General features: G+C 45.6%; 1 protein-coding gene across 3 annotated transcripts in view; it reads right to left on the reverse strand.

The window, feature by feature from the left end:
• The window catches only part of RUNX1 (RUNX family transcription factor 1), a 272,687-nt gene that overhangs the window by 210,290 nt on the left and 36,683 nt on the right, over positions 1 to 25,714 (reverse strand). Inside the window, exon 2 of one of the 3 annotated variants that reach the window (XM_030202190.1) lies at positions 12,200 to 12,276. The exons of the other annotated variants lie outside the window; for them this stretch is intronic. The gene's annotated coding sequence lies outside the window, so the exon portion shown is untranslated. The remainder of the gene's footprint in view (positions 1 to 12,199; positions 12,277 to 25,714) is intronic. 3 annotated transcript variants of the gene reach the window in all.

Consider the following 25,714-nt stretch of genomic DNA (forward strand, 5'->3'; position numbering starts at 1 on the left):
CATGTCGGTTCCGTTACCCACTGCTGGAACAATTCTTCCTGTAGGGAATCTAAGATCTCTTTGCTTCTAGACGACCCCGCAGCTGGGACACCCCAATAAACATCCGGTATATTGAAGTCACCTATCAGTAGTACTTCCCCTTTCCTAGCTATCTTGCGGATGTCTTCAATTAAGTCCCTGTCCATTTCCTCCAACTGTGAGGGTGGTCTGTACATCACTCCGATATAGATACATTTTCCTTTCCCTCTTTCCAGTTTAACCCACAGCACTTCTTCCATACCCCACATGTCCTGCAGTTCTGTCACTTGGATATCATTCTTAGCATATAATGCCACACCTCCACCCTTTTTTCCTACTCTGTCCTTCCTGAATAGATTATAGCCAGGTATAGCAACATCCCAGTCATGGTTCTCCGTGAACCACGTCTTCGTGACCACCTCTAAATCCAAGTCCGTTTCCATCATTGTAGCCTCAAGATCTAGAAGTTTGTTTCCCATGCTACGGGCATTGGTATACAAGGCTCTCCAAATTTTACTCTTTTTATTTTCTTCTATAGAGGCATTAGATATCCTACCTTCCTTGGGGTTAATTATGGCTTCGTGGCCTTTTATACCCATCCCCATCAATTTTAGTTTAAAGCCCTCTTTTTAGTACTTTAGCCAGCCTGTTGCTGAAGACACTCCTTCCCTTCCTTGACAGATGGACACCATCACCGCTCAGTACCTCTTGGAAAACCATCCCATGGTCTACGAAACCAAAGCACTCTCGTCGGCGCCAACCACGCAGCCATGCATTTATCACCAAGATGCGAGCTTCTCTCATTCGACCTTTACCTTCGACAGGGAGGATCGATGGGAACACCGCCTGTGCACCTAGATGCTTCACCCTCTGACCCAAAGCCACGAAGTCTCATATGATATGTTCAGTAGGATATTTAGCTGTATCATTTGTGCCAACATGGATGAGTAGCATAGCAGCGTGGTCCGTAGGCTTGATGAGTCTAGGCAATCTTTCCACAATATCACGAATCTTGGCACCAGGCAGGCAGCACACCTCTCTGGACAACATATCTGGCCGGCAGATGGGTGATAGAGCTGGGCCGTTTGACACATAGACATGCAACATCATTTGGCTAGCAGACCTTGTAGGAAGGGAGTTGCATTAGGAAGCAACAGAGGGAGGGAGGGGGGAGAGAGAGAGAGAACGAGAGAGAGAGAGAGAGAGCCTGAAACAATGTCAGAACCTCTCTTAGTGGAACTTTCTCAACTAGAATTTTTTTTTAACCTGATAATTCTTTTTGTTCCAACTCAATTGGTTCTAGTCCTGGGGTCCTGAGATCCCGATCTTTCATTTGCCTCAACACATGGATTTTCCACTCTTTATTAATAGAAGTCCTCCCCCCTCTCTCGGTTTGGCCATTGCTGTAATATTCCTGAGGTCAGGAACCATGCACCAGGCTCCCTCTTTGCTGATGATCATAATTTCCCTCATCCCCCATACCAGCCAAACTAGCGACTCTCTGCAGCAGTTCACTCATGAGCCACAATAAGAACATAATAAGTGCCATACTGGGTCAGACTAAGGGTCCGTCTAGCCCAGTATCCTGCTGCTAAGTGGCAATCCAGGTCACAGGTACTAGGCAGAATCCCCAAAAGTAGCAAGATTCTGTACCACCTAACCCTCATGGATAAACAGTGGCTTTCCTTGGGTCTTCCTTTATAACAGGGTGGCTATTAAAATGGTCAGTGGTCTTCATCATAAAGCATATGGGGATAGACAAAAATCTCAATATGTATACTTTGGAAGAAAGACGGGAGAGGGGAGATGTGAAAGAGACGTTTCAATACCTCCGTGGTATAAATGCACAGTCTTTTCAACTGAAAGGAAGCTCTGGACTGAGGGAGTGTAGGATGAAGGTGAAAAGGGATAGACTCAGAAGTAACCTGAGAAAATACTTCTTCACAGAAAGGGTGGTGAATTCATGGAACGGCCTCCTGGTGGAAGTGGTGGAGACAAAAACAGTATCTGAATTCAAGAGAGCTTGGGACAAGTACATAGGATCTTTAAGGGAGTGATAAGGACAGGGCTTTTTTTGAGGGGCTACTTGGGGGTACTGAGTACTGGCACTTTTACGTTGTCTTCTAAAATCAACCCATGGTTCCCAAGTTTTAATAAAAGAGCTCAGGCTCTATACACCAATTCTGCCTTGTCATAGATTCTGTGACAGGTTGCAGGGGGCCTGGCTATTGTGGGGTGGGTCCCTCAGTGATCACCCCAACCCTGAAGGGTGGCCTGGCATTTGAGTAACAGCACCTTTTTCGCTTGAAAAAATGCTCTGGATAAGGAGAGTAGATGACATGAGTGGGCAGACTGGATAGTCCATAAGGTCTTTTTTTTTGCCTTAATGTTTCTGTTTCTATTTTTTTTTAACCTCCAACAATTTTTCAAAATCTTTTTTCAACCAAGGTAAGCTACTTACATTTACTATATCTTCTGGGAATGAGTTTCAAGGCTTATTAAAGAGGGGAATCAAAAATTATTCTGGCTAATGTTCAGCCAGCAGCGGTCAGTGTTTTTTAAAATGCTGACCATCAGTGGCTAAATTAGCCCTGGACATTCAGCACTAGGCCATGTGCAGGCATCAACACTGAACATCCATCTGAAGCTCATTTATTTATTTACTAGCCGTTTTGGAATGGAGGGGGTTCCGAGCCCCCCCCCCCCGGAGTCGCTGCCGCCGCCCCCCTCCACCCGGCCCGAGCAGCACTGTAAACTTACATCAGCACACAGCAGCAGGCACATCAGCAAAGCTGCCGTCGGGGCGGGCTTCCTTCTCTGCCTGTGTCCTGCCCTCGTGTGACGTTACGTCGGCGAGGGCGGGACAAAGGCAGAGAAGGAAGCCTGCTGCTGCGTGCTGATGTAAGTTCACAGTGCTCGGGCCAGATGGACGGGCGGCGGCGACTCCGGGGGAGGGGGGAGGGGGAGCGGTTCTGACGTCTGCAGCATGCCAGTAGAGACTTCCCTCTCTGTCCCGCCCCCATCATCACGTATTGAAGCGGGGGCAGGGCAGAGAGGGAAGTCTCTACTGCGCATTTGCGAGTGAGTACGGTCACTCGCCGTTTATGTGTTTGATTATATTTGTACCCCGCTCTTTCCCACATACAGCAGGTCCAGTGCGGCTTACATAGTAAAATAAAGCATCTTACATGGTAGCTCTAAGGAGGCTAGGGCTATTCAGCTTGGAGAAGAGACGGCTGAGGGGAGACATGATAGAGGTATATAAAATAATGAGTGGAGTGGAACAGGTGGATGTGAAGCGTCTGTTCACGCTTTCCAAAAATACTAGGACTAGGGGGCATGCGATGAAACTACAGTGTAGTACATTTAAAACAAATCGGAGAAAATTTTTCTTCACCCAACGTGTAATTAAACTGTGGAATTCATTGCCAGAAAATGTGGTGAAGGCGGTTAGCTTAGCAGAGTTTAAAAAGGGGTTGGACGGTTTCCTAAAGGACAAGTCCATAAACCGCTACTAAACGGACTTGGAAAAATCCAAAATTCCAGGAATAACATGTATAGAATGTTTGTACGTTTGAGAAGCTTGCCAGGTGCCCTTGGCCTGGATTGGCCGCTGTCGTGGACAAGATGCTGGGCTCGATGGACCCTTGGTCTTTTCCCAGTATGGCATTACTTATATGTACTTAAGAATACGGTAAAAACAAGGACTGTAGGAACAGTATTATAAATTGTGATGATCATAACTACTTACATTATGAAAGGCATTACAAAGGACATGTGAAAAGAACGTAATGAACTAGAATAGGGAAGGTAGACAAGGATATGATAGGTGAAAGGGAAGGAGAATGGGAGGGAAATGGTAAAGGATGGAGGGAAGAAGATGAGGGATCATCTGGGACCCACATAAATTTTAAATGTTTCCCAGCCATTCCAATCCTCCTTCTAAACCCTCCCCCCAATGATCCCCCCCCATCTGATCCTTCCTTCCCCCCTCCATAACAGCAATACCCCGCACCCAATCCCCCTAGCCATCACCATAGGCCCATTCGGGCCTACCTAGCACCAGCCTGCTACTACTGCTAAAATACATACTACTCTCTCACTTGGGTCCCAGAACCAAAGAACCACCAAGACTGCATTAACCCCTGTCTCATACGTACACATTTAGTTCAATGTCTCCTACAACTACGTGGCACTTGAGAGAAATCAGTGGCAGAAATTCTGCAGTGCAGGGGGCTCCAGGAGAAAAGTGGACTCGCGGGCAGCTGTTCCCAATTCTTCACATTTTGGGGCCCTTTCCAAAGGTGTCGCTTGGGGACCCATAATTTGAAATTCTGCCAGTGGGAGAAGACATTTTGCTCTTTGGTTCCCACCCCTGTCTTGTTATTCTGTCATGAATAAAAAGTTGAGACATAAACTTTAATCGAATTTTCAGTTCTTTACATGCAACGAATTTCATGGTGGCACCAGACTGTTGTTGTTGTTGTCATGAAAATTACCCTGACAGCAGTTCGAGCAGTCATGCCTCTTTAACTCAGAGATCCTGCAAACGTCTCTACTCTAACCAAGTGTGCGCACAGCTATTACCACATGTGGGTGGGGATCTCTTATTTCTTTGAAAGAAAAGGAAGAGGAAACCCATGTCAACATTCGAGGTAAAAGGCTAAAGACGCAAATGTTTTTCATGGATGTGAACGATATAGAGAAAAGATGCTTAGAGGGCAAGATTCGTATATTGCCCACATATCTGTAAAGTTCATTGGTAGTTTTTACTTGCGAACTTCATGCCAAAGTGAAAGTAGTGCAAGAAAGTTGAAAAGTACGCGTGTATTTCCAACCGTGTCCCAACGTCACCCCAAGAACACCTCCCCGTACTAGCACCACAGGCAATTGTACCCTCATCTGAGGTGAGCGCAGAGGTGTAGCTAGGTGAGTTGCCAGGGGAGCGGCCACTCCCCCAAATGGACTTCCGCCGGCACCTCTTTTTGACACGATCTGTCGGCGCAGTTGGCAGTCTGCTTTCTGCTCCCTCCACCCCCTCAACCTGGCTACGCTTCTGGGTGAGCAACTTTCAAAGAGCTCACGCCTCATAGAAAAGGTTTTGGAAACTGCACTGTCTAGAGGGTGACATGATATAGAGAAGAGCTACTTTGAAACAGTGGTGTAGCCACGGGTGGGCCGGGGCCCACCCACTTTGGACTCAGGCCCACCCAAAATTGTGCCTCTGGCTGTGGTTGGTGGGGATCCCCAAACCTTACCAGCTGAAGATTTTCTCTCCTTGGGCAGCAGCACTCTGGGCAAGTCACTTAACCCTCCATTGCCCCATGTAAGCCGCATTGAGCCTGCCATGAGTGGGAAAGCGCGGGGTACAAATGTAACAAAAAGAAAATAGATACCAATGAAGATTCAAGATGGAATGTTGCTACTATTGGAGATTCTACATGGAATGCTGCTATCCCACTAGCAACATTCCATGTGGAAGGCAGCTCAGGCTTCTGTTTCTGTGAGTCTGACGTCCTGCACGTACGTGCAGGATGTCAGACTCACAGAAGCAGAAGCCTGTGCGGCCACATTGGTGGAATAGCAACATTCCATGTAGAATCTCAAATAGTAGCAAATAGTGGCCTAGTGGTTAGGGTGGTGGACTTTGGTCCTGGGGAACTGAGGGACTGAGTTCAATTCCCACTTCAGGCACAGGCAGCTTCTTGTGACTCTGGGCAAGTCACTTAACCCTCCATTGCCCCATGTAAGCCACATTGAGCCTGCCATGAGTGGGAAAGCGCGGGGTACAAATGTAACAAAAAGAAAATAGATACCAATGAAGATTCTAGATGGAATGTTGCTACTATTGAGATTCTACATGGAATGTTGCTATCCCACTAGCAACATTCCATGTGGAAGGCTGCGCAGGCTTCTGTTTCTGTGAGTCTGATGTCCTGCACGTACGTGCAGGACGTCAGACTCACAGAAGCAGAAGCCTGCATGGCCACATTGGTGATCTGCAAGGGCCGACTTCTACATGGAATGTTGCTAGTGGAATAGCAACATTCCATGTAGAATCTGAAATAGTAGCAACAGTGGAGGAGTGGCCTAGTGGTTAGGGTGGTGGACTTTGGTCCTGGGGAACTGAGTTCGAGTCCCACTTCAGGCACAGGCAGCTCCTTGTGACTCTGGGCAAGTCACTTAACCCTCCATTGCCCCATGTAAGCCGCATTGAGCCTGCCATGAGTGGGAAAGCGCGGGGTACAAATGTAACAAAAACTAAAAAAAAATAAATGTCAGCCAGCAGCACTTGCCTTGAGCTGACACTGAGACTGGCTCATCTGCACATGATCAGTTTTCGCACATGCAAAAGCACTCAGCATGCACGGCCTGCTGGCTGCAGCATCAGTTTGAGGCAAGTGCTGCTGGCTGCTCGAGGAGGAGGAAATCTTCAGCTGACAGGGTTTGGGGATCCCCGCCAGCTCAAGAATTTAATATTTGGGATTTGTGAAGGATGAGGGGGGTGAATTCCATGCCCACCCACCTTGGGCTCAGGCCCACCCAAAATTGGCCATCTGGCTACGCCCCTGCTTTGAAATCGTGACATTGTTGGCCTCTATGGATATGAGCAAGTGAAAAGTGATGCATATAGGAAAGAGGAACTCAAAGTATAGCTACATGATGCAACATTCTACATTAGGAGTCACCGCCCGGGAAAAGGATCTAGGTGTCATTGTTGATGATACGTTGAAACCCTCTGCTCAGTGTGCAGCAGCAGCTAAGAAAGCAAATAGAATGTTACAAATTATTAGGAATGGAATGGAAAACGAAAATGAGAATGTTATAATGCCTTTGTATCACTCCATGGTGCGACGGCACCTCAAATACTGTATGCAATTCTGGTCACAGTATCTCAAAAAAGATATAGTGGAATTAGAAAAGGTACAGAGAAAGGCGACAAAATTGTTTATTAATTTATTTGTTGCATTTGTATCCCACATTTTCCCACCTCTTTGCGGGCTCAATGTGGCTTACAATACATCATGAATAATGAGAATACATGAGAAAGTATACATTTAGTAATAGCAGAAGAATTTTGGGTAATATGATAATGATAGAACATGGTATTATTTAACAAGCAAACATAGTAATACAAATTTAAGAAATAGATGAGAATTATAAAGAAAGTGTACATTTAATAATAGTAGAAGATCTTGGGTAACATGTTGAAGGGGATGGGATGGTTTCCCTATGAGGAAAGACTAAAGAGGCTAGGGCTCTTCAGCTTGGAGAAGAGACGACTGGGGGGAGGTATGATAGAGGTCTATAAAATACTGAATGAAGTGGAACAGGTAGACATGAATTGCTTGTTTATTCTTTCCAAAAATACTAGGACTAGTGTGCACACATTGAAGCTATTAAGTAGTAAATGTAAAACAAATCAGAGAAAACATTTCTTCACTCAGCGTGCAATTAACCACTGGAATTTGTTGCCAGAGAATATGGTAAAAGCAGTTAGCTTAGCAGGGTTTAAAAAAAAAAAAAAAACCTTGGATAATTTCCTAGAAGTCTATAAGCCATAATTAAGATGGGCTTGGGAAAATCCACTGCTTATTTCTAGGATAAGCAGCATAAAGTTTGTTGTACTGTTTTGAGATCTTACCAGGTACTTGTGACCTGGCTTGGCCACTGTTAGAAACAGGATACTGGGCTTGATGGACCTTCGGTCTGTCCTAGTATAGCAACACTTATGTTCTTATGTAAAAGTTCTTACAAGAGATATTTAAGATTATGATATCATTGAATTCCATGGAGGTGAATACAGAACTGGAGAGAAACAAGAAATTTTATGATACTCTAACCACCTTGAAATAAGGAAGGATTGGCGACAGTCTAAATCAGGTGGATCCTGGAAAACAAATATTGCAAATAATGACTATGGTTCAGTTTACACACAGAGAAGAGACAGCAAAGAGGAGGAGCAAACCTCACGTAAATGTGAACAACAAACAAAACAGTGAGGTGGATGCGAGGAGGATATCAAACGATCTTTATTAAAAAACTGCTAAAAGATGACCCAACACGGCCTGCCTCAGGGGTCTGGTGATTCTCTGATGTTGTGGCAAGCTGCTTAATGATGAGACTGGTTGGACGGCTGGATGGCTTTTTTTTCTTAGTGCTCCTGTCCCATTGTGGACATCACAAAGATTTTACAGCCAGGATTTTGTCAAGAATCTCATCATTAAGCATCTTACCACAACATCAGAGATTCACCAGACCTCTGAGGCAGGCCCCTTGGGCTGAAACACGGCCGTGTTGGGTCATCTTTTAACAGTTTTTTTTAAATAAAGACCATTTGATATCCTCCTCGTTTCTTTTCATACATAGCCAGATTACTTGCTAAGAGGTTATCAATAGAAATCAAACAAAATAAAACATGGAAAAGAAAATAAGATGATACCTTTTTTATTGGACATAACTTAATACATTTCTTGATTAGCTTTCGAAGGTTGCCCTTCTTCGTCAGATCGGAAATAAGCAAATGTGCTAGCTGACAGTGTATATAAGTGAAAACATTCAAGCATTACTATGACAGTCTGACAGGGTGGGAGGATGGGGGTGGGTAGGAAGTATGCATGGGGACATCAAAGCATATCATTGATATTCTAACAGGATGGGTGTGGATAGGTGAGGGGTGATCAACAGAGACATACAGCTTTATGATTTATAATGGGCTAGGGACCCCAGGTCCTTGTTAAGTCCTTTCTGTTGGGTGTTAAAATATTCAATCATTCTGACTTCAAAGGTCTTACGTTCTTGTATGGTTTTAAAGTTACCTTTCAGGATTCTCACTGTGAAGTCACTGGTACAGTGTCCTAGTCCTGTAAAATGTTGACCAACAGGCGTGGGAACCCTACTGGCACCAGTATTGTCTTAAGCATCTGGCCTGTTTCTCCAATATAGCATCCTTCGTTACATTTTTTACACTGAATGATATATACCACATTGGAACACACTCCTCTGCTTAAGATGGAAGATACCGCATACAGCCGCATGAAAAAGCAAATGAACAAACTTTTGGAACACACTCCTCTTGCTAAGAGGTAAAAGTTGGAATGTCTCAAAGTGCCACTGCCTAGGGGGGTGATTCACGAAAGCTCACCTAAAGTTCCATTCCATGCTGAATGGAAAAGGGTAGAGAGAGGGAGACGCTGGATGGAAGGATTGCGAGAGAGGGCAGATGGATGGAAGGATGGGGAGGGAAAGAGGGAAGACACTGAATGGAAGGGTAGGAGAGAAACAGGAAAGATGCTAGATGGAAGGATAGGGAAAGAAAGAGGAAACACTGGATAGAAGGATGCAGAGAGTAAGAGGGGGAGACACTGGAAGGATGGGGAGAGAAAGAGGGGAGATGCTGGATGGAAGGGTAAGAAGAGAAAGAAAGAGAGGAGCTGCTTGATGGAAAGGGGGAGAGGATAGAATTAGTGAAAGACTGGAGAATAACAGGAAGGGGCATGGGGAGAATAAGGGTGAGGAAAACTTGAAAAGCCTTAGGTAGATGAAGTAGAGGGAAAGTAAAGACAGGATAGTAAGAATGAATTAAATCTGGACAGAGAGAGGCAGAAAAATAAATTGAAGAAACAAAGAAAAAGGAGAGAGAAAAATGACAAATGGACAGAAAACCCTGGCAAGAGAGTTAAGAGAAGATGAAGGAAAGCACAATCAAGAGACCGGGACCAACACATTTAGAAAAAGAAAATGGCCAGACAGCAAATGTACAGAAAACACATTTATTTTTAATTTAGGATAAAGTAATGTGGTAGCTGTGTTAATAATGGTTAACAAATGCAAATAAAACACAAAATAGAAAATAAGGTGATCCTTTTACATTGGACTAATTTTAACACATTTTTGATTAGCTTTCAGAGACCAACACTTCCTTCCTCAGGTTAGGAGAAGATACCAGAACAGTATACTGCCCTGACCTGACCAGAGGCAGGCGGTTTTGGCCTCTGAAAGCTAATTGAAAAAGGTATTAGGCTAGTACAATAAAAAGGTATAATTTTATTTTCCATTTTTAAGTGCCTGAACTGAGACTATGCGGGAGGGCTGGCATTGGCAGCTGAAGCACGGTAGGAGGCTCATGCAGTGGACCTCTTCAACTAGCGGGGCTTGGACAGGTCCACCAGTGATTCAATTTTGGAGTGGGCTTAAGCTCAAAGTGAGGGGGCCAAGGTCCCCTTGCGTTATGTCCCTGGGGGGGAATAAATGCTGGATAGGGGGTGTAATAGAGTGAACTGAAACACTCCCTCTTACCCATCCCTGCTGTCACTGGTGTAAATAAAATATTTTCTGGAATGGCCATGGTCTTAACATGTGCCAGGGGGCAGAGCCGTGAGGTAGAGTGGGTGTAGCCAAGGCAGAGTGAGGCGGGCTGGGGGCATGTACTAAAATCTTCCTCTCAAACATTGTGACCCCTTGGCAGCTCTGGTAGTATATATAAAGATCCTCTCCACCAAACAAATCATTTTGGATAACGCACCATAGCAGATTAAAAAAACAGCACAGTGACTATACATCTATCAATACGTTCTCCAGGAGATGGCAGCATACTTTCAAACACACATATTGATTTTTTTGGTGGAGAAGATCTTCATACACACTACGTAGCCCCTGAAGCAGCCCCTTGTGGGCGAAACACAGCCTGTGTTGGGCATTGTATTGGTTTGTATTTCTTCAATAAAGTTTTGTTTATATCTTCCACTGATCTGCTTTGTTTCCATGTTTCAATCTCTAGGGACAGACAGGTTCCCTGGAGCCCTGCAGAACTTGCCTGCCCATTATTGACAAAGTGATAGTGAAACAGCGCCACCCACTGGCAGGACTATAAGCAGAGGACTCCCGGTCAGCTTAGAGGGAACAGTGCTTATAGCTGCTAATTAGTGCCAGTTAGTACCAAGTAACACCAATTAGAGTTAATAATTGGTAGTTAATGCCAATTAGCATTTAATTATCATATTACGTTATAAGTGCAACTGACAGTATTCTAAAACTTGCCCACGCAACTTTGCATGCAAAGCTTAAAATTATGCACACGAGTTTATAGAATTAGCAGGGGCCAGTGACTCTGAGTGACAGATCTGCTTTTGTGTGTGAGGGTGGATAAATACGTCCCGAAAAGCAGGCGCCTTTCCTTCTGGGAGGAATTTCTTGTTTAATCTACTTTCCTATAGAAAAGCTGGACTTAAGAGGATAGTGGGGAACCGAGCCTGGCTTTCTCACGGTATTCTTGTATATTTCCAGGCATGGGCAGGTGGAGGTGGGATACCAGATGGTTCCAGGTCATGGAGGATAGATTGAGCCAGTCCGGGCTTTATTTCCATTGAAAGCAAGGGAAGTAAAACAGGACTGGTAACTGGGCCCCTGCTCTGCTCATTTTTAAATAAAACTGTTTAACATTAAAAGAGGTCCTTTTAGATCATGTTACTCATAGAGTGGTGTCTAATAGTGAATATCTAAATTGATATACTTTGGAAGAAAATGAGAAACTGGTCGATTCTATCCCCAGACTATCTGAATTAACATTAAAAGAGGTTCAGAAGAAATTTGTTCAGACTTAAAACATCTGTCTCAAAATACTTATATTATATAGAAATACATCACTGCAAGTGTATACACTGTGCTGGGCAGGACTGTACAGCTTACATTGCAAAGGTTTTCTCCCAGGGTTTTATCTATGGGAAATGGCAAAATGGAAAGAAACCTGTGCTGTAGAAACTGATGTACCACCATATGGATTTCCTCAGAAAGGGACACACACAACCTTTCACAGAAAGACAATTGCAGTGTGGAACATTTGTACAATATTTCTGGCTTCTGTTCTTTGGGGCTTCAGTTCAGTTAGAACCAGCCTTTACTGAGCTATGATGCCTTCAGCCTTCATTCACAATTATCCAGAATGCGTGTGTGTGTGTGTGTGTGTGTGTGTGTGTGTGTGTGTGTGTGTGTGTGTGTGTGTGTGTGTGTGTGTGTGTGTGTGTGTGTGTGTGTGTGTGTGTGTGTGTGTGTGTGTGTGTGTGTGTGTGTGTGTGTGGTGGAAGGGGGGAAGGGGGCTTCATGTTTTGAATACCCCTCACAGTTCAGCCCAGCCCTAGCAGCGGCAGTCCTCAGATGGAAACCCTGTGCAAGATGAACTAACCTGGAACTTGAGTCTGCTCACTAGGTGTCACTGTGGAGCAATAGTTGAGGTACCCTCTTCCTCGGCATTCCCCAGACCTGTCCGACCAAAGGAGAGAATGACCTGACCAGAGAATCAAATCCAGGTCTGTTCACATAGCAGGGTACAGCACTACCACCCAGCCACACCCTAGTTTAAGAAATATAACAGAGCTGTGCTTACCCTACTGAAAGGCTCTTGTTGAAAAGACAAACTGTTCTCTTGTCTATTCTTTGCCATTAAGAAAATGAAGGGCCCGTCATCAGACAGCACCATAAGAAAGGCCTCATTAATGTGCAAATACCTGACTCCAGGAAACAGTTACCTGATGTGCTGACACACAATGGCACTCCAATGAACCAAAAATAAAGGAAGTCTGGTAGTAAGTTTCAAAGGAAACCCTTATCAGGATAAAGCCATTTGTATTGCAAATTAGGTTGCAGTGTGAGCATTCACTGAGCTGCTGGTGAGCAGCACCTTCCTGGCCCTGGGAGTTAAGAACCATTGAAATCTCTCTGGATACTGAAGGTAGAAGCATTTGCTATTGGTTTCAGCAAAATACCAGGGCCCCTATTAGAAACAGAAACATAAGGGCCAAATGGCCCATCCAGTCTGCCCATCCTCACTAATCCCTAACTCCTCCTTTTCCTAAGAGATCCCAGGGGGTCGTCCCATGCTTTCTTAAATTCTAACACAGTCCTTGTTTCCAGGACCTCCACCAGGAGGCCATTCCATGCATCCACCACCCTTTCCCTGAAAGAGTATTTCCTTAGATTCCTCCTAAGCCTATTTCCTCTTAACCTCTAAGCAGTGGAGTAGCAAGGGTGGCTGCCACCCGGGGCGGTTCGCCGTTGCACCCCCCCCCCCCCGAGTGCATTTTAACTGTTGGGAGGCTCCACGCCCCTTCTCCCATCTTCCCCCTTCTCCCATCTGAGTCTCCCCCCCCGACCCAGTGCCTACCCTCAGCTCCGTCCGAAGTCCTCTTCTTCCTGCCAGCTCCCACACCCTACTACCTTTACAAAAGAAATCTCAGAAGCCGAGGCGCAGCGCCTCGCATCTGCGTGTAAAAGCAGTGTAGATCCCTCACTCACTCTGTCTGTCCTGCCCTTGCGGAAATAGGAAGTTGCGTCAGCGGAGGGCGGGACAGACAGTGAGGGAAGGCCCGAAGAGACGATCCACACTGCTTTTACATGCAGACGCGAGGCGCTGCGCCTCGGCTTCTGAGATTTCTTTTGTAAAGGTAGTAGGGTGCGGGAGGTGGCAGGAAGAAGAGGGCTTTGGGAGCACCCCCCTTGAGGTGACACCCGGGGCGGACCGGCCCCACTGCCCCGCCCTTGCTACGCCACTGCCTCCAAGCCTATTGTTTGACTTTCTCAGTTCTCCATTCATTCCTACTTTGGGTTTTTCTTTTTTGCACTCTCGGGACAGCGATTAGCGCTGATTTTTTTTCTCTACTTATTTTTCAGCACCATTTGTAGGATTCCCCCTGGGTTCCATGTAAGGCAAGGTGACTAGTGTGCATTAAATTGAGCCAAATGATCAGAAGCAAAAGTGGGTGCTAGAGGCCAGTGGCGCAGGACTAGCACTCACATTTGCCCTGCCCCATGATCAGAGCCGGCGAGCGTGTGAAACGAGCTCACCGGCTCTGACCATTAATTGCATGCATATCAGGGTCTCCCACATTCCTCCCAGATGATCAGTGGGCAGTGAACCAAACAGGGGTGCTGCTCCCGTGGCAAACCCTATGTCAGTTGGCTGGCATTACGGTTTGCTGAGCAAGTGGGAGGAGTGGGAGAGACCGGCAAACCTTAGCCCTGGTGGTCCAGTGGACCCCAGAGATCCTCCCACCATCCCTAAACACAGACCTCTCACCTCCTAGCATGTAACACCCCTGCAAAACACAAGGCCTAGCAGTCACCCCTCAAACACAAAGTGCCCCCGCAAACATCAAAAATACCCTGGTGATCCAGTGGGAGCCTTGACAGACCCCCTCCCAATGCTAGCCCTAGTGGTCTAGTGGTGGGGTCCCCCTCAGGGTTGCCAGGTGGAAAATATTTTTCCAGCCTAAAGGAGCCCAAAATCCAGCCCAAAACCCGCCCAAACTCAAACCCCGCCCCTGACACCCCCGCCCCCGCGTCATCACCCCCCACCCCCGCCGTCATCAACCCCGCCCCCGCCGTCATCGGCCCCGCCTTCCCCGTCACTAACCCCGCCTCCCACGTCTCTAACCCCGCCTCCTATGTCACTAACCCCGCCTCCCACGTCTCTAACCCCGCCTCCCACGTCACTAACCCCGCCTCCCACGTCACTAACCCCGCCTCCCACGTCACTAACCCCGCCCACCGCGGCCGAAAAAGCCACCTAAAAAAACCGCCCGAAGCACAAAAACCAGCCCAAAAAACCGCAACCCGCCGCGGGCAAAAATTGCCCGCGGCGGGTCGCGGAAAACCGCCCAATTGGGCGGTAAAACCGCCCACCTGGCAACACTGGTCCCCCTTCCTTCCTCCCCAAACCCCTCCCCTCCTACCTTAGAATGGAGGAGCGAGTTTTCTCTCTTATATGGAAGTTAAGCTCCACCCAGTGCATCCCAGGATGCACCAGGCAGGGCACACCCATTTTGAGGTGGTGCCAAAAAGAGGGAGTGCTAGTCCCCCCTCCTCTTAAGGTATGAGGGAGCTGGGTGCATGGAGGAAGGGAGGGGGGGGGCCCCACTGTTAGACCACCAGGGATTGTATTGGCAGGGGGCTGCCAATCAGTGATGATAATTAGCCGATAGCAACTAATTATCATCACTAATTGGCAATAATTGGAATTTATGAGCCTTATATAGAATAGCACTAGGCGCTTTAATTGGATATGTCTAGTATTTAGATGCTACTTACAGAATCTGGTCCTATGTGCAAATCAGATCTGACCCAAAAGGCTCCTTTCAGAAACACTTTTCAGACAGTTCCTCCCCACCGAACCAACTTAACCAACCAGACCACCGAATAACAATACAAGAATGCGACAACGAACAGAAACTGAAGTAAGCTTCCGTCACCCAATCCATCCCAAACACTTGACTTGCTTAGCTGAAACAAGTACAAACACATAAAACCTGTCATAATCATGAGATCAGTTAATCTCTTCGGTCAATATAAATTGAAGCCTTGCTCTATACAAACTGTTACAAATCTACCTCAGACTCTCACTGTTCTATGTAAATTGTAACCTGTTTAAACTGCTACAAACCTACTACAGACTCTCATTGCTCTATATAAATTGTAACCTGTAGATTGGTTACAGTTTGTATAGAATCTGTTCTATACAAACTGTAACCAATCTACTACTACTACTTCTTATGTAACTATGTTACTATGTTATTATGTTATCACTTCTATAGTGCTACTAGATGTACGCAGCACTGTACACTGCTTTCAGTATCCTTCTCCACCACCGCCAACTCCAGGCTCCGCCCTTTCTGCCTCACCTCACCCCATGCCTGGAATAAACTCCCTGAGCCCATTCGCCAGTAACATGTTACTATGTTACTATGTTATCACTTCTATAGTGCTACTAGATGTACGCAGCACTGTACACTGCTTTCAGTACCCTTCTCCACCACCGCCAACTCCAGGCTCCGCCCTTTCTGCCTCACCTCACCCCATGCCTGGAATAAACTCCCTGAGCCCATTCGCCAGGCCCCCTCCCTGCCCATCTTCAAATCCTTACTCAAAGCCCACCTCTTCAATGTCGCCTTCGGCACCTAACCACCATACCTCTATTCAGGAAATCTAGACTGCCCAAACTTGACATTTCGTCCTTTAGATTGTAAGCTCCTTCGAGCAGGGACTGTCCTTCTTTGTTAAACTGTACAGCGCTGCGTAACCCTAGTAGCGCTCTAGAAATGTTAAGTAGTAGTAGTAGTAGTAGTATTACATATAGCAGTGATTTAACCAGAGCTGAGATTGTGATGTCATAATGCCTAATTCCACCAATGCCTAAGAGCCAACCTCATCAGTGATGTCACAATGGCTTGATTGTCCTATATTTGTCTCACTCTTATCTATTAGATTGTAAGCTCTTTGAGCAGGGACTGTCTCTCTTTGTTAAATTGTACAGCGCTGCGTAACCCTAGTAGCGCTCTAGAAATGTTAAGTAGTAGTAGTAGTAACATGAAGAGACAGTCCCTGCTCGACAGAGCTTACAATCTATTTAGGATAGGCAAACAGGACAAATAAGAGATAAGGGAATTACTAAGGTGGAATGATAATATATGGGTACTGAACAAGTGAGTAAGGGTTAGGAGTTAAAAGCAGCATCAAAAAGGTGGGATTTTAGCCTAGATTTGAAGATGGCCAGAGATTGGAGCTTGGCGTACCGGCTCAGGAAGTCTATTCCAGGCATATGGTGCAGCAAGATAAAAAATCTACTCCAGAATCTTGTAAACCACATTGAACCTACCAATAAGTGGGAAAATGCGGGATACGAATGCATAAATTAATAAATTGTAGTCATGGTCATAGCTCTGAGATGTTCTCACCTCCAGCGTTCTTTGTTGCAGAGAGACACGTGGTATATGCTGGCTTCTGAATTACAGCTCGCTCAGAAGAATTCTGATATCATATCTGTGGGTTAACACAGTCATCGATTAACCTAGGAGTCGGCCTATCAGTGGTGTCTGGGGAGCCGCAGTGACGGAATTGGTGGTGCAAGTGGCTTTCTTACTACCCACAAACCCCCCCCCCCCCCACGCTTCATGTCTTCACTCTCTGGCTACCAGCATGGTATATTGCTCACCTTGGTCCCTCACAGCCTGGAGCAAAGAAAGGAGCAAATATGCCCTCAGACTGAGAAAGATTAAGATGACCATATCTGTGGTTTTAACACTTCACAAGCACACTAGGCCCGCTGAGCTCCTGAAATGTATTCTGGGCTGCAGAGCAGGGGCGTAGCCAGACACCCAATTTTGGGTGGGCCTGGGCCCAAGATGGGTGGGCAGAAGAACCTCGCCCCGTCCCACAGGTGATTTGGTCTCTCCTCTCGCCTGCATGCCATATGGTCTCTCAAACATCCCCCCTCTCCCACATACCTTTTAAATAGCAGATTTTCACCAGCAGCGAGCAGCAACTAATACACACTGCTCATGTTGGCCCCACACACTTCCCTCTGATGCAGCTTCCTGTTTCCGCCTAGGCAGAAATACATCAGCGGGAAGGCTGTGGGGCCTGTGCGAGCAGTATGTATGTATCTGCTACTTACAAGGTATGCAGGAGGTACAGTTGTTGGGAGTTTTCGGCTGGTGGGGCTTGGGGATCCCTGCCAGCGACATCATAGGTATGCTGCTACTGGGTGGGCCTGAACCCAAAGTGGGTGGGCCTGGGCCCACCCAAGCCCACCCTTGGCTACGCCACTGCTGCAGAGGGACACTCTTTTCAAACCAAACATCACCTTCTCGCTTGTGAGGTATTTTGGGGTTTTTGCTGTTGCTGTTCGTTTTGTTTCGTAATTCCGCATACTTGGCCCTCACTTGAGAGGGTTTTGGCTCCTAATAGGTTGGCTTTTGGTATATGTTCATTTCAGGTGGAATGCATATTTTGGATCGGTGTTTTTAATGTCTGGGTGGCAGGGATGGATCCCCGCATGGTCTGGGGGACCCTTCTCATTATCGAGGTGGGCTTTGTGTAGGAGCCCACCTGAACAGTCCAATGGTTGTGTTTTTCAGGAATGTGATAAATCTATTTATAAACTCTGCTGAAACCCTGACGTTTACCCCCTATTAGTGTTTATGTCAATACCCTATAACACTAGCAGTAACTTGATGTTATACGCATATTTGTATGAATTTAAAACAATAGGACATAGGAGCCAACTTTTCAAAATGATTGGGACAGAGGCGCATCAAAGTTCTGGTAAAGCACCGATCACTATTTCTACCTCGGTAAAATTTACCGAATTGGAAATAGCGAGGGATGCTCAAAAGAAACGGGATACAAATGAGCTGCTTGCAAAAACAGCGAGCAGCTCAGGGGGGGGGGGGGGGGAAGCCAATCAGTCACCCGAGCATGAGCACAGCAGCCAATCGCTAGGCTGCTCTACGCATGCTACAAACGTCTTTCATACATGCATGCAAGCTGTGTGTATAAAAGCAGTATGTAGCTTTGTTTTGTTTGTTTGCTTTCAAACCTTTTTTTTTTTTTTGCTGCCAGCTGTCTCAGTCTTCTCTGGTGTACTCAGAACTTTCCTGCAGTCAGACCTGCCCCATCTGATCTGACCCTCGGCTGCAGTACAACCAGGGAGCCGGTGTCAACTCTGCAAGCAGGCAGGGAGGGAAGCAAGGGAGAGCGAGGCGAAGGAGAGAGCGAAGGGCTGCGTGCGTGCATGCGTCCTTGGTGAGTGGAAGGGGGGGGGCGGGCTCTAGAGATTCCGCAGCTCTGCTCAGCTATCCAGGCAGCTGCTATTTCAGTGGTAATGGGAAGGAAACAGCTCCTGACCACCCATAAAAATTTCATCCTAAAGGTAGGAGGTCCTTTCTGTGCATCGCTAGGAAAATGGCTGTGCATTACTTGGAATGCACATTTGAATGGTAGTTAGCTCATTAAAATATCTTTGCATATAATTATCATTAGCTGCTACTGTGACAGGAAAAGAGCCCACAGAATCCCTTTGTGCATGTCTTGCCGAACTCTTAGCTCGCTAACCAGTTGCAACCAGTATAAAAAGCACATTGGAGGCTCGTTAGGTTTTGTGCATCTGGGCCTGGGAGTGCTAAACCTGACAGAAATGACCCCTCTCTGGATCCACTCTCAAGGAGTTTGCTCAGTATCGAGGGTGCTCAAGCACCCACAGCACCCACAGAGCAGGCTCCTATGACCCAATGGCCCACAAACTTGTGATCTGTCCCTGCTGGGTGACTATAATTTTTCTGTGTTTGGGATTTAGATTTAGATCACACCTTTCTCAAAAGCTCAAGACGAGATACATTCAGGTAAAGTAAGCATTTTCCTGTCCCTGGAAGGCATAATCCAAAAAGGCAGAATTTGCGCGTGACTGGCGCCATAAATTCAATTATTAGGCAGGAACAAAATCTCCAGGCAGGGGTAACAACGCATCTAGAAACAACCCAATGCCAAAAACATTTACTCCAAAAGCTATGACTCCTCAGAAGGCAATTCGTTTCACATGAGCCTCACCTCATGGCTCACGTGGAGGGGCATAATCGAACGGGGCGCCCAAGTTTTCCTGAGGGCGTCCTCACAGGACGTCCCCGCGAAGGGGCGGGGAAACCCGTATTATCAAAACAAGATGGGAGGCCATCTTTCGTTTCGATAATATGGTCGGGGACGCCCAAATCTCAACATTTAGGTCGACCTTAGAGATGGTCGTCCTCGATGTTCATTTTATTCAGTTTTGTTTGGCCATTTTGTCATCCTAGGAGCAAAGTCATTACATGCATGCTCTTTTGAAAGAGTGCACACTCGTCACGGTAGTGTGAGCATGTACACACTATCCACACATGTGCAGTTGTTCACATATGCACGATGGTTCGAATGGGCAGACTATCAGGAAAGAATGTGCCCTCTGTGCAAATACTGTTTTCTGCTCGTTTTCATGTATTAATGACCTACAATGACATGGGAAGGAAGACGTGGATCCCCAGTGTATCCTTTTCACTTTCTCTGTCTAGCTACTTTAGGATCTGGCTGAGATCCAGGGTGACCTGTTTTGGTGGAAAAGCAAGGGAGTTGGGGAAGAAACCAGAGGATCTGTTATCTGCGTGAAAAAGTATGTTATTATATGTTGTTTCATTTGAACCATCCAGACACAAGACTACCGAGGCAGACCTTTGTGGCTGAAACACGGCTTGCGTAAAGTCATTAGATTTTTTAATAAGAGTCATTGGACGTTTTGATAAACTTCCTTTATTTTGAACATGGTCTAGCTTCTACGTTTTTGTCACCTTCGCTGTGTGTGACATATTTATGTGATTGCGAAGGTTCCCGCTCTTCTGTTTTCTTTGATGACACGGGATGTGTCATTGACCTTTCCCATGTAGTTGCAAATGACAGCCCATCCCTACTTTTGAAGTCTACTGCTCAAAATAAAATTTGTTAGCAAAATCTCTTTTATCTGAATAGCCATTTGGACCTGTGCTTCTGCATTGGGGGGTGACTGGCTTTGAGAGGGATGGAGAGATTTTGAGAAAACAGTCCACAAAAGGAGGGTCTTGAAGGTTAACCTTCCCCCTAGTCAACATAGCTCCTGTTCCCAGTTAGAAACCCTGGCAACAGCAAGGGAGATATCCCAGGGCTATACTGGTGGTCAGACCAAAGCAGAGGATGTAAATACAGGTCATGAGGCTCTAGAGATACATATAAGTTTGTAAGCCATACAAGATTGGTTTCACACTACAACACTACATGCTGTTGGATGACACAGGGAGGTAGTGGTTTTTTTTTAATTATTCCTTTTTTTTTGCATTTATCAGAATAACATCAACCATATCAATTTTTTTAAATTTTTATATGTTTTTCCAGAATTATCATCTGTATGTTTTTTTAGTCTTGACATTGGTTGGTCTGAACAAAGGGTAGGTGTGTCATCTGCTATCAATGTTTCAGTCAATTCAATTGATATACTTGTTTTATTTATGGTATTTTTATTGTATTTATAGTCTGAAGTATTTATACTCTGACGTCACATTTTAATACTTCGGGGTCCTTTTCCTAAGCAGCAATAAGTACTACTGTATGTTTCCCACATGCCACAGTGCAGTACTGCATGGCATGCTCAGGCACCCTTCAATAGTTCAGGCATCTGCACACACTTCCCCAGTGTGTTTGGGGGTGGAGAGTAGGTGTGCCTTGCGCTGATTGGTTAGTGTAGCTACACTGCCGCATGCCAACCGACTAGTGAATGGTTAGCATGTGAGTCCTTTCCACCTACTAAATAGGTGTTGCTAAGGGCTCACACAGCTGTGGAACGCACTCCCAACTCACTTGAAAACAATCAATGAATTAAGTAACTTCCGCAAATCTCTGAAAACCTATCTCTTTGACAAGGCCTACCACGAAACCCATAACTAACTAAATCACAACATCTATCCACCTCTATCAGACTGTATCTTTCTATAACTGCCTGACCAATTCCTCTTGTTTTCCCATTACTTCTTTGTAACACCAATTGTATTCTTTACCCCGGAATGGTGATGCCATATCAGGTCTTTGTAAGCCACATTGAGCCTGCAAATAGGTGGGAAAATGTGGGGTACAAGTACAATAAATAATAATAATAATAATTTGGAAATTAGTGCCTGGCCATAACAGGAAAAATGGAAATGCGGCCATTTTACAGCTGCGCTAAAAGTGGCCTCAGTGTGCGGGGAAACCCACGTGATAATCACAGCACAGCTTAGGGCTCCTTTGTTTGTTAATAGACTTATTCATTTGTCTTTGCAAAGTTATCACTAATATATACTTTTTGTTCTATTTATGTATTCACGGTATTTTGCTGCTGATGCTTCTCCAATATGGAGGAAAACATGGCCGTTAGGTTTTTATATTTAAACGATTTTTATTGATGATCAAACATTTGGAACAGAATTATAAAAGGCAAACATTCTATAAGCATAGTAATACATCTTATGCATTTATGTACATCTTAACTGTATCATCAATTTTATTCCATTAACTCCCCCTCAACCATCCCCCTCCCATAACCTCTACACTGAACTTCTTACTTCATGGTATCGTTCCTTCAAAATTTCTGACTCCAGACTTTACCTATTTAACACAAGGAGTATATGTCTACTGGGTTCTCCACAAGTTAGGGTTTACCAAAATTATTAAGTACCGCACTTCTTGCTTTATGAGAGATGTTTTGCAAGTATGGATTCCATATAGTAATAAAATTCTTTCTTCTCTTTGGGCTGCTAAAGGCCGCTCTGGCCTCCCAGAGCATTAACTGATGGAGTCTATTCCTCCAGAACCACACTGACGGTGGTTCCGCCTGTATCCAGTGCCTGAGTATGCATTTCTTCCCCACTGCGTATGCCTTACAGAAGAGTAAATCCAAATTTTTATCTGAAATCCCATATGCATTGCTTTTATTCAAAAGTACTCCTCTCCAGGAGGTAATGTATTTAGATATGTTATAGTAAAAAAAAGCTCTATAATTTATTTGGACTTCTGATCTGCTGTTGTGTTTGGTGCTTTGGCTCAGGCAGGTCTCAGCTTCTTTCTGTTGTTTCAGTACAGCAGTCTGGCCAGTACTGCCGCTGTAGAAGCCAACATACTAACCCCCCCTGCCGTGTGCTAATGCCAACACAGCCCATTCACTTTGAACGGGCTGTGTTGGTATTGCCGTGTGGCAGCCGCTAGCGTGGCATAGGGGCCATTTTACTAAGCCGCGTAGGAGCCCACGCACACCCAATGCATGCCAAAATGGAGTTACCACCCAGTTACCATGTGGCCCTTGCGGTAATTTCAATTTTGGTGCGCATCCGCTACGTGCATCTGAAAAGTATTTTTTAATTTTCTGGCGCGTGGCAGCTACACGTATCAAGTGGCATTTGACTCGCGTAGACCATTACCGCCCGGTTACCGCGTGAGACCCGCGTGAGACCCAAAATGTACGTGCTGCAAATTTTCATTTTGCTTTGCCGCACGTCCGTTTTCTGCAAAAAAAAAAAAGCATTTTTTTGCAGGTGCGCTAAAAAATAATTCTGCATGCACCCAAAACATGTGTCTACACTATCGCGGGCAATTTTTCAGCGCTCCTTAGTGAAAGGAAACTCTTAGTAAACGGAGGGGGGGGGGGGGGGGGGGGGCTGCATGCCTAAAAATGACCAAAAACACCGGCAGTTTTCTTGTTTGTATGTTTGTTCATGGATATGGCCTGCTTGCTCATTCGCTTTATATAAAGTTTATATAAATTCATTAGCAATAAGCTGTTGAGATGCAAATGTATGCAAAGAAGCTCATTAGATATGAATTTCTTGAAAATGTACACTGAAAACATCTTTTTTGTGCCAGTTTTTGAAAAAATAAAACAGGTTCCTACTCCCGAAGTAGTTATGTACAGTGTTGTTCGTTTGGCAGCCTGCAATATTTCCATCAAGCTTATTTGCATCCGTACAAAAGCTGTGTGTGAAGAGAGAACCAACTTGTGGGAAAATCACTACATCCGCCTTCAGAATTGTTGCTCTGAAAAATAATTCTTCTCCCAGTTAGTTCTGCTCACAGCTGGACCACAGAGTAAAGCAGAAGGATCTTACTGTCAGAATTCGGGACCCTGTTTACTAAGGTGCGCTAGCGTTTTTAGTGCGCGCTAAATGCTAGAGATGCCCATATATTCCTATGGGTGTCTCTAGCATTAGCTGCGATAAAAAGGGCCCTGCGGTAGCGGCTGTTTTTGTCGTGCATCAGGGCTCTTTTTACAGCAGCGGGAGAAGGGAGACGGGCGACATAGATTAATGGTGCGCGAAGAGGGGGGGTTGGATAGGGGGGGAATGGTGAGGAGATGGGTGATGGGGGAGAGGAGGGTGGGGGGATAAGGGTTAAAGGGGGGAAAATTGGATGTTGGCACTGCCTGAATGTTGATGTTTTGGAAATGTATAGGAGATCATGTCCCCCAGATATTGTAACATTGATTTATTAATAAAAAGTTTTTGCAAATTAAAAAAAAAAGGCCAAAAATGGACATGGCCATGCGGTAAAATTGCATTTACCCTGTGGCCCTGCAGGGGGAGCTCTTACTGCCACCCACTGAGGTGGTGGTAAGGGTTCCCATGGTAACCCAGCGGAAACCGGGCAGCGATTACCGCTGGGTTAGCACTGCACTAATAATTATAGAAAAAATTTCCAAAGTGCTGGAAATGATGTGCACTTGAGGCGGAAGGTACTGCCAGCGGCTACGTTGGGCCATCGGTAGTTCTGGGTTGCTGCGTGGCATCCCTTTAGTAAAAGGGCCCTTTAATGCGGTATTTAACACAATTTATTCGGTAAACTTCAGAGTTAACACATAAAGGAGGTCATGCTATAAACGGTGCTAAATTAACGAGTGCTGAGCTAATATCACTGTTCCCTCTAAGCTGAGCGGCAGTCCTCCACCTATGGTCCTGCCAGTGGGGGGTGCTATCTCACTGTCATATTTTCAATAGTGAGGGGCAGGTAAGCTCTGCAGGAGTACAGGGAAACTGCCTGTCCCTAGCAATAGAAAACACAACATTGAAGCACTGCCCCCTACTGGCAGCAATGCAGTTGGAGGACTCCCACTCAGCTTAGAGGGAACAGTGGCTAATTTTTTTATGACAGCTTCTGGGGGCCCTGATTCCATCACAGAATACAAAGTTTAGGTATGACCACTATTTATTTATTTGTTACATTTCTATCCCACATTTCCCACCTATTTGTAGGCTCAATGTGGCTTACATAGTACCAGAGCTTCTAGGGAGCTCCTTTGAGCTTCTAGGGAAATTTGGGTCCTCTTCTTCATACGAAGTCAAAGGACAAAATTTGCCGAGCTATGGTCAGGCCCGAGACACTGAATACACCAAGAGTGTATATCAGTACCCAAGATGGTCCAGTCGAACACCAAGCTTTCTGTAGAGCTGGTGTAATGTGTGCACTTAAATATTGACACTTATGCATTCAATTTACAGTATTGTATAAGTTCTGTGTGGAAGTGTGTGAACCACACATGACCTTTCCACGCCCCTCCCACATCATCGCCCCCTTTGCAGTTGCTCACTATAGAAGTTAGACACTAACTAGCCGATATTCAGCCAGCGCCGGTCAGCATTCTTTTAAACGCAGACTTTCGCTGCCTAAATACATGCGACCTCCTTCTCTTACATGAGTACGCAGTTATGGAACGCACTACCAGCTAATCTGAAAACAATCGACGAAATATCCAACTTTCGTAAATCCCTGAAGACGTATCTCTTCAATAAGGCCTACAAAGAGGACCCATAGCTTAAATACACCACTTCACCACTCACCCCAGCCTGAAAGACATCTTTCTATACCTATTTTCTTACAACTTCTTTCCCAACCTCTATCTCCTTGCATCGTCAATTGTATCTGACACCCTGGAATGGCAATGCCATAACAGATCTCTGTATGCCACATTGAGCCTGCAAATAGGTGGGAAAATGTGGGATACAAATGCAATAAATAAATAAATTAGCCCCAGATATTCAGGCCTGAATATATATGAATGTAATCAAAAAATAAAAATATGAGCTCATTGTTGATGTCCTGGCCGCCAGAGCTTATATGGGCCCCAGACGATGTTCAGCTGGGACACCCATAAGACACTGGATTGTGCAGGTCTTTATCTGCTAACATGTTAATAAGGGGCTCATTTTCAAAGCACTTAGATTTACAAAGTTATATAGTAACGTCAGAGGTGCAGCCAGGTTGAGGGCGCGGGTGGAGCGGAGAGCAGACTGCCGACAGCGCCGGCATGCATTTTACATGCGAAAGATCACGTGAAAAATAGGCGCCGTCGGAA

Source organism: Microcaecilia unicolor, chromosome 4 (genome assembly GCF_901765095.1).
Source record: "Microcaecilia unicolor chromosome 4, aMicUni1.1, whole genome shotgun sequence".
In the NCBI taxonomy this organism is placed as follows: Eukaryota; Metazoa; Chordata; class Amphibia; order Gymnophiona; family Siphonopidae; genus Microcaecilia; species Microcaecilia unicolor.